The sequence below is a fragment of the Alligator sinensis genome, unplaced genomic scaffold (genome assembly GCF_000455745.1).
Source record: "Alligator sinensis unplaced genomic scaffold, ASM45574v1 scaffold30_1, whole genome shotgun sequence".
NCBI lineage: Eukaryota > Metazoa > Chordata > Crocodylia > Alligatoridae > Alligator > Alligator sinensis.
Genome location: NW_005842060.1, coordinates 1,228,501 through 1,238,765, shown reverse-complemented (window position 1 = coordinate 1,238,765; position 10,265 = coordinate 1,228,501). Strand labels below are relative to the sequence as shown.

Genomic DNA, 10,265 nt, shown 5'->3' with positions numbered 1-10,265 from the left:
CAGGAATTTGGGTACAGAATGACACTTTTCTGTACAAGTCCATACACAAAGGATCCAGTATTGGGGCTTGGATCTCATAAATGTGTTTGATGGAGGTGATCACCAGCAGGAAAACAGTCTTCATGGATCGACATTAGAACAAAGAAGATACTACTGGCTCATCTAGTGGGTGTGTTACTGCCATCAGCTTTCACTGGCAGGCTGGATTCTTGACATATGGGAAGCCCTTTTTTGGCTCTTTTAGGAAACTTGGTGCAACAGGCGCAAGAAAAACAGCAGATCTTCTGTTCTGGGGACAATGGGTAAGAGTGCTGCTAGATAAAATTGAGGGATATATAACTGGTTCTCTGTTCCAACATTTAAACTAAAATACATGGGACTCGTGACAATACTGGGGAAATAACCTGCATTGGGCACCTTGAGGAGGGTTGTTTCACAAGGTAGAAGAACTAATGGAAACTTTTCTGTTATGCGTTAAGACATTCCTAACACAAGGTCTGGTACAGATTCACTCTGTGAGAAAACCCTCAAAAATCAGTGTTGTCAGAGTAAAAGTTGGCCTGAGTGGCACCTTCCACCATTTCACTGAGGGTGTTTGTCATGAAGCAGCAGCAGGGGAACACATCTCTGCTATACTTATCAATATGAGTACAGGAGGTCCCAAAAGCAGGGTTGTCTTGGCCAGGCTATTTATGGCAACACGATTCTGGTCCAATCCTGGTAAACGTCTGTTATGATTCACAGGTTAATGTGATTAGGGAATAAGGTACCTCAGGTCCTATCCACCCATAGTATCAGGAAGGCATGAGATAAGGATCGTAGACTGCCCTGTCCCCCTTCCCTTCATCTTCAAAGTCTGCCCTCGAGCAGAACAGCTGGCACTTTGCATTCCACTCCATTGTAAATAAGTCTATTTTTGGAAACTTGCCATGCTGCAAACACTTGAAAGAGGACTGAATCCTTGATTTCCAGCTTAGGGTGGATTGACATGACTGCTCAGCTGGTCTACTGCCTCATTCTGAGGACTGAGCAGATGTAGGTATTGTTACTTTCCATCTCAGAAAGTAGATAGATTGTAGAAAAAGTTTGTATCTCTCTGGGGTCTGACATATGGCATCACAAAGTGCAGGATGCCATGTGGCTGATGAGGGAGATAGACAATCTTATCAAGTCCCTTGTCTGCTCTTCTAGACTGATAATCTGTCTCATCATCGCATGAAAATACCTCTGTGGGAGAAACAACCTGGACTGTGTCCAAGAGAGTCCCTTCGAAGTTAAGGGACTGAACTGGCATTAATATGGATTTTTTGGTAATTTACTATGAAATCTAGTGAACAGAAGATGTCTTACGGTTACGCAAAGGTTGGTCAATATGCATTCTACTGTAAAACTTTTCTTTTTTTTTTTTAATCAATTAGTCATTTAAGTAACGAAAGACCACAATCTCTGACTTCTTGTGGTGCATGAACCACAATCACAAGAACTTCTGTAAACACTCATGGGATAGTAGAGAGGCCAAAGGGGAGGAACCCAATATTGGTAGTGGTCCTAGGCCATAAAGGAACATGTGTATCACCTGTATGGTGATAATTATTAAACCTGTGGTGGAAATTGATACTTTTTTTCGACATGAGTTTCTCATCTCATATAACCAAAAGTAGAGGTAGATGAGCACATTAAAAACTGACTGTACAATCATATAGCGTGAAGTTGTATTGGGCCAACAACTGATAGTTCACAATGTGGAATTGTATACTTGCTCAGGAACAGGGCTCCTTGTCAAAAAGGTCCAGATACCTAGGATTCCTCTCTATTGGTTCCCCTATCAAGGGGTGGGGCTACCCATGCGGCCCTCAACAGCTTGCCCACACTCGGTAAGCAGCCCTCCACATGAAATAGTTGCCCAACCCTGACATAGACATAGTCATACTTTCCTAGGATGCAAAATATTTTTGTGATAGGTGGAAATCTGACTCTACCTTCTACACGGAGCTGAGATGGGAACTGGTGGTGACTTTGTGAACCACAGGACAGCTTAATGCTTTGATGGAATTTCTTCATCAGATGCAATTGATATGAGGAATGCCAAAATGATCAATAAATATTTCTATGAAGCTCGTAACAGGGGCTCATTAGTAAGGTTCATCACTTTTCTCATGTCTTCTTTACTTAAGGAAGCAGGGTTTCACAGGGCAAATTGTTTGATGATGTCTAGTTAAGTGGATTCTAATTATGGATTTTAAAAATATATTGAAACAGGGGCTTAGGCAGAAGCCCTGTTATTAGGGCAGTCACAGGAGCAGGTAACCACAGGGAGCACCCCACACAGGTGAGGGGAGTTACTAAACCCAGAGATTAGGGTAATTAACCCAGCGCTGCATGCATAAGCCCAGCTGCAAGGGAATGCAGGTTGCCCTTGGGCACTGGAGAAGGAGGAGACCACTGAGAAGAGAGAGAGAGGAGAAGAAGAGAGACGACATCCAGAGGAGGGCTGACGACTGGTGACACAGAAGAGCCGCAGATAGCCGGTAAGGAGTCCGGGTACTTACCCAAAGCCCTGGACAACACAGGCAGCCTAGGGAGGACCTGGGGCTCCTGGAGAACAAGGTGGCAGGAAGAGCCCTGAGGCAGTGGGTCCCGGGACAGTGGGCGAGAGCCATGTGGGGCCATCTGCCCCACCAGGTAGCTAAGGACTGTGATGAGTTCACTTTTGGGCATGGGGAGTCTGCTGCAAAGATGCTTCCCTGCTGGGAGCTGATAGATGCAGTAGAGACACTCCCCGCTAATGAGTTAATTGGCTTGGTGGAGATGTTAACACCCCGGGACACTCCCCGATTTAAGAGATAATTATAACAGCTGTATCACTTCCCTTGCTAATGAGGCAATTGGTGTGAAGGAAGCAACAATGTTGCCCTGTTATGAATAAAGCCAGCACCGGGAAACTAACCATCTGGGTGGTCTCTGGTGTTTTGTCACCCTTAAGGGGTAACACTGAACATCTTTTTCTTTCAACCAAAGTCATGGCAGAAACATTCTGAGGGGAACCGAAATAGACCCAGCCACCCTCCCACAGAAACTGGTGCCTTGGCTGGGAAAGCCTAGAAAACCCGAAGAGCCATGGAGTCCATGGACACCCAAGCCCCGATAGACTAGCAACAGGTTCACAGCATCACCCTATGACTCCTACAGGGGCAGCAAGGCATGGATCAAGCTGTTCTCTTGCCAGCAGGACCTGAACAACAACAAAAAAAATCGAGGCCCAACAGATGTCGCTGGGGAGAGGAGGGGGAGGGGCCAGGTTCCCCAGGATGCCCCCCTCAAGATGATGTGGAAGCATACCTGGAAGCCTTTGAGAGGATGGTCAAAACCGCAAAATGGGATCCTAGCAGCTGGGCAGTACAGATAGGCCCCCTTCTCACTGGGCCAGCACAAGTAGCCTATTGGGCTCTCACCAAGGCCGAGGCCTGGGACTATCGGAAAGTGAAAGAGGCTATATTATACCACCTTGAGATCTCCCCTGAAACATCCCGCCAGAAGTTCCAGGCCCGAAAAGGGGCTGAGGGATCCCGCCCACGCCTAACCCAGACCCGCAGGGACCTAGTAGAGCAGTGGCTGCAACCGGAAACCTGAACGGTAAAAGAAGTGGTGGACTTTATAGTTTTGGAGCAATTCTTGACCGACTTCAGAAGCAACACCCATTGCTGGGTACAGTGCCACCAGCCTAAGATGGTAGAGGAGGCTCTGCGGTTGGCTGAGGATTATACTGCGGCAAAGGGAGAGGGGGATACCCGTAGGAAGGAGTGCCCAGGGGAAACTGGGATAGGGCACCACCTGGCAGGACCCAGCCAGAGGAGGAGGAGGGAAGAGAGCCCCTGGGCCCCCCGGTTGTGAACCCTGGACCTGGAACTTGAGAGAAATAGTATGCTACAGGTGTGGAGTGAAAGGGCACGTATCTTGGTTTTGTCCACAAAGGTCCCAAGTCAAGGTGCTGATGGACAGCCCCCACGATGAGAAGATGGACTGCAGCTTTGGCCAGCACAAGTGACCAGGTCACCAGAACAAGCCTGTGGTCAAAGTCAGGGTGGGGAATACCATCATCCCCACCACTGTCGACACAAGTTGCACATGGTCCATGATATGGGCAGACCTCATCCCGTCACACCTGGGGAGCCCTGAGAGTTCCATAAGTACGGTTTGCATCCATGGGGTCTCACATACCTATAAGCACCAACAAATCTGGCTCACAGTGCTGGGACACATGGAGGAGATTGCAATGGGATTAGCCAAGACCCTCCCCTGCCCCATGCTCCTAGGGATTGATTGGCTCCACATGGAGGAGGTGGTCACTCAGATCCTAGTGAAGAAAGCAGGGGAATGGGAGGACCCAGGAGCGGCCTGCTTCAGAACCCCTGAGGAAGGAGGAAAGGACCTTGAAGTGGAGCAGATCATAGGGGATGAGTACTTCTGAAAAAGAGCAGAAACAGGAACCCCTGTTCCAGAACATCTGGCAATCCCAACTGGCCAAAAACGAAGATCAGGTGGTGGACCCCTGGAAGACGAGACAAAGCCCTCTGTTCAAGGTAAGGGAGGGGGGCATCCTGTATCATGTGGAGGACAAGGAAAATGGGGAGGAGAGATGGCAGATCTTGGTCCTCTAAAGGTACTGGGAGGATTTGCTATGGGTGAAACACATGCTCCCCATGGGGGTGGATCTGGGACGGGATAAGACAGAAGCCCGCCTGAAGCAATGGGTCTTCCAGCCTGGCCTTTATAAGATGGTGGAAAAGTATTGGCAGAGTGCCCCAAATGCCATAAAATGGGTGAAATCAGTCTCTGTAAAAATTGTACCGGGGGGGGGGGGGGGGGGGGGGGGGGGAGAAGCCCCTAAAAGCCCTTTTAGTGCCCCTGCCCCTGGTGGGGTGGCCTTTTGACAGAGTCACCCTGGACATTGCAGGGCCATTTCCCCACAGCCAGGCAGGGTATCAATTCATCCTGGTAATTAATCGACAATGCCACCCGCTTCCCCGAGGCTGTACCCCTACATCTGGTGACGGATACTACAACAGCCAGGACCCTCATGAATTGGATTGCGTGAGTCAGGATCCCCAAGGAAATCTTCACTGACTAGGGGATGAATTTCGCATCCAAGATACTGAGGGGGATATGTAACACCTTGAAGATCAAGCAGCTGCGAACCTCCATCTACCATCTCCAGACAGCCTGGTGGAGCACCTTAACCGGACCCTGAAGGGGATGAGCCGGGCCTGCATACAAGGGGACCCTTGGGGATGAGACGTAATGATGCTTCCCCTACTCTTCTCCATCAGGGAGGCCCCCTAGGCATCCACAGGGTATGCCCCATTTCAGCTGGCCTATGGCCACAGCCTGAGGGGACTGTTGGATATAACATGTGAAGGATAGGAAACGGGGCCAGAGGACATAGCCCAGCCCCAAGCCATAGCCAGCTTCAGAGAGAGACTGAAGAGGGCCTGAGAGAGAGCCCAGAAGAACCTGGGATAGAGCCAGGAGAGACAGAAGCAACATTATGACACGTGGGATGCCGAAAGGGAACTCCAGGTAGGAGATTGGCTGCTCGTGCTACTGTCCGACAATCCCCACAAGCTACTGTCACAGTGTCAGGGACCTTTTCAGGTTACCAGGCGCACGGGACCAGTTAACTATGAAGTCTTCCGGACAGAACTCACCCATAGGAAGCAAATTTACCACATTAACTTACTGCGAAGATGGCGTCGACAGGAAGGGTGGATGAAGGAGGTATGCGAGCTAGAAGAAGGGGAAGAAACCAGGGCGCTCCAAGAAATGGAGGGATCCCCAGCTAGACCAGAGGTCGATGACCAGCTCAACCCTAGACAGCAAGAGAACCTGAAGGCCCTGATAACATAGTTCCGAAACGTCTTCAATGAGTTACCAGGAGAAGCCTGGGGAGTAGAACATCGTATCCAGACCCCACCAGGATGTACTGTACACAACCACTGGAGGAGGTTCCCTCGACACTTGTGGCCCGTGGTCTGGCAGGAAGTCGACCAAATGAATAGGCTAGGAATCATTGAAGAGTGCAGGAGCCCCTGGAGGAACCCGATGGTAATGGTCCTAAAGATGGATGGCTCAATATGACTGCATTGATTACCACAAGGTGAACAAAATCGCGACATTCGATGCTTTCCTGATGCCGCAGGTGGACGACATGCTAGAGAAAGCTGGCCAGGCCCAGTACGTCTCTACCCTGAACCTGACCAAGGGCTACTGGCAGATCCCAATGGCTGCAGTGGATAAAGAAAAGATGGACTTTGGGAACCCCTGGGGCCTGTTCCAAGTCAAATGGATGCCGTTCAGACTGCACTGGGCGGCCGCCTCCTTTCAGTGGCTGATGGACCAGTTGCTAGCAGCCCATCAAGAGTATGCTGCCGCGTGTATCGATGACATCATCGTTTTCTCCTGGGACTGCGAAACCCATGGCCAACATCTGCGAAAAATCCTGGAAGAACTTCGACAGGCCAGACTAACAGCCAACCCGTGGAAATGTGCATTAGGTAAAAGAGAAATGCAATACCTAGGTTTTATGGTGGGGCAAGGTAGCATAAGACCTGTGGCAGACAAAGTGGCGGCAATCCGACAACACCCCCTTCCCCGGACACTAAAGCAATTACGAGTGTCTCTTGGCTTCGCCAATTACTACAGATGGTTCATCCAGGGTTTGGAAAAGGCAAGACCCCTGACAGAACTGACCAAAGGCCAAAGGAACTTGATCAAGTGAAACCTCAGGGCCCCCCCGAACCTTCAAGCAAGTGAAAGAAGCCCTATGCCAACACCCAGTTCTGTACACCCCAGACTTCAAGAAAACCTTCTTCCTGAAAGCAGATGCGTCAGGCACTATCCTGGGAGCAATCCTCTTCCAAGAAGAAGCGGGGGAAGGAAGGCCTATAAGCCTTCACCAGCAAAAAGCTGACTCCGGTGGAGACATGATACTCCACAATCAAACAGGAGCCTGGCCATCCAGTAGGGGTAGAACTCTTTCGTTACTACCTAATAGGGCAGGAGTTTGTATTAATCACAGACCATGCACCCTTACACTGGCTACGAACAGCCAAATTGGATAATGCCAGACTAATGAGGTGGTCTCTTGTCTTACAACCCTTTTATTTTACAGTGAGACATCGAGCAAAGAAGAATGGGAACATCAATTTCCTTGCCTATACGGAAGAAGGACAAGACAATGCCCTAAGAGCCAGGCAGGAGCTGGATTTGGAGATTTGCTGAACTAAGGGGGGAGGTATGTAACAGGGGCTTTGGCAGAAGCCCCATTACTCGGGTAGCCATGGGACCGGGTAACCACGGGGAGCACCCCATACAGGTATGGGGAGTTAACACACCCAGGGAAGATTAGGGTAATTAACCCACTGCCGCGTGCATAAGCCTGGCTGCAAGGGAATGCACTTTGGCCTCGGACATTGGGGGAGGAGGAGGAGACCACCGAGAAGAGAGAGAGGGGGGCGGGAGGAGAGAAGAGAGATGGCATCCAGAGGAGGGCCAAGGACTGGTGACACAGAAGAGCCATAGCCGGTTGGTAAGGACTTGGGGTACTTACCCAAAGCCCATGGACCACATGGGCAGCCCAGGGAGGACCCAGGGCTCCTGGGGAACAAAGCAGCAAGAAGAACCCCAAGGCAGAGGGTCCTGGGGAGGCGTGTGGAGGGCAAGAGCCGTGCAGGGCTGGCCACCCCACCAGGCAGCTAAAGGCTGTGATGGGCTCATTTTTGGGCATGGGGAGTCTGCAGCAAAGACGCTTCCCTGCTGGGAGCTGATAGATACAGTACAGACACTCCCTGCTAATGAGTTAATTGGCGTGGTGGAGACAGATTAACGCGGCCGGGACACTCCCTGACTTGAGTTAATTAGAGCAGCTGTATCACTTCCCTTGCTAATGAGGCAATTAGTGTGGAGGATGCAACAATGTAGCCCTGTTATGAATAAAGCCAGCACCAGGAAACTTACTTTCTGGGTGGTCTGTGGTGTTTTCTCACCTTTAAGGGGTAACAGTGAACATCTTTTTCTTTCAATCAAAGTCAGGGCAGGCGAGTTCTGAGGGGAACCGAGATAGATCCAGCCACCCTCCTACAATATATTTAGGTTTTCTCATGAAATTTTTCACATTACCCAAAGGAGTAAGCAGTTGCAAGCCTCCTCTAACTTATGCTATGTGCAATGTGAAAGTGACACGGTTAAGTAGAGGTACTCTGTGGTCCAATTTCCTCTTCTCTGCTAGGCTATTAGCAAGTTGGGGGAGTGTCACAAATGCTTGCATGTCAGCTCACATCTACCCTCCAAAGGCCAGTTACACTGGTCACCACTGGCATATGTACACACAGGTAGCTTAGGGCCCTGTTTATGTCCACATCTGAGGAAACTGCTCCACTGTTCTAGTAAATTATCATTGGAAAGGTTACTACTACCAACTGTGCTGTACTAAGCACTAAAGCATTATTGCTTAGTACTAACTGAAATCTTTTAACAAAAACGTATAGATAATTTTGATGAAAATATAGTAATTCCTTCAAGTGATAAAGTATATTTTTAGGTGCTTATAAAAAGTTTTTTCTAATAGATTTATAGATTGTCTTTGGAGAACTATAGAGAATAAACACAATTTGTCAGGTGGCAATATACTGAATTGTCACATACTCCATTAAAAAAGTGCCAGTTTGGCCTACTGGATGGAAGAAAGGACTGAGACTCCAGAGGCCTTGATTCTTTTCCCCACTCTTTCTCTGGCCTGTGGTTTCTCTGGAACAAGTCACTTTTCACTTTTGTATCTCAAATTACTGGTAAAATGGGAATAACGATCAACAGAGTCTGAGTACTTTCTGAAGTACTATATACAACTTTGTGCATCACTTAACTTATTTAAGCAGTATTTATATATGGATACATTTATGGATCAAAAGACATAATTAGACTATCAATAGCATTAATACTCATGTTAATAATACTAGCACTGGGTAAGTAATCTGTGGTTATATAGGAGCCTTCTATTCTACTCTCATAGTTCAAGAGTGATGGTATGGTTAACAAAAACTAAAACATGAAAAATTCAGACGTGATAAAAGAGAGATACTATTTCACATGACTCAGCTCAGTGGAATAAGTGGTAGCAATATTATCAAGGCCAGAAGTTTAGCATGATTCAGAAAAAAAAAAGATTAACATTCTTATATTTAAACATGAGTATCAAGAATACCAGCAAAGAAGAGTTATAGAAAAAATAAAGAGATCTTTGAGAACTCATGCAGGTTGGGTGAGGTCCTGTAAAAAGGCAAGAATAGTTCCCATTCTTAAGAAAAGGAAGGAGGAGGATCTGGGGAATTACACACTGATCAGTCTGACCTTGATGCATTGGATGATCATGAAGCATGTCATCAAGGAATTTATTTCTTAGCACTGAGAGGAAAACAAGGTGATCAGGAACACCCAACATGGATTCATTGAGAGCAATTCATGCCTTACTTACCTGATTTCCTTCTACACAATACTAACTTTGTGGATGGAGAAGAGAGTAGTAGATGTGATATACCTTCACTATAGCAAGGCTTTTGACAGTCTCCCATGATATTCTCATTAGTATGCTAAAGAAATACAGGCTAGATGAAAATACCATCAGATGAATACATAACTAGTTGGATCATCATGCTCCAAAAGTAGTGATCAATGGGTCAATGTCTAATTGGAAGTATCAGGCCCTCTTGAGGGGATCCATCCTGGGTCCAGTACCATTAAGTATCTTCATTAATGATTTTGAGAATGAGATAGAGTTTACAGTTAGTAAAATTGCAGATGACATCAAGTTGGGGGGAGTTGTAGACATTCTGAAGGGTAGGCTTAAAATCAAAGTGACCTTGATATATTGGTGAAATGATCTGAACTTAATCAAATAAAAATCAGTAAGAACAAGTGCAGAGTGCTATGCTTAGGAGAAAACAATTAATACAGAGTAGGGTATAGCTGGCTAGGCTGCAGTACTGCAGAAAAGAATCAGGGGGTTATAGTAGACCCTAGATGAATACAAGCCAGAAAAGTATTCTTGTTGCAAAAGAAGGGCCAATGGTATACTGGGTTGCATTAATAGGAGTGTGTCACCTCCGAGTCTAGGGACATGATTCTTTCACTCTAATTCAGCATTGGTATGCATCATCTGGATTACGGAGTCCAATTTTGAGCAGAACACTTCAAGAAAGACATAGACACATTGG

The 10,265-nt window shown here is 47.5% G+C and overlaps 1 protein-coding gene across 1 annotated transcript in view; it reads right to left on the bottom strand.

Moving 5' to 3' along the window:
• The window catches only part of MAN2A1 (mannosidase alpha class 2A member 1), a 229,426-nt gene that overhangs the window by 37,546 nt on the left and 181,615 nt on the right, over positions 1-10,265 (bottom strand). The window lies entirely within an intron of this gene.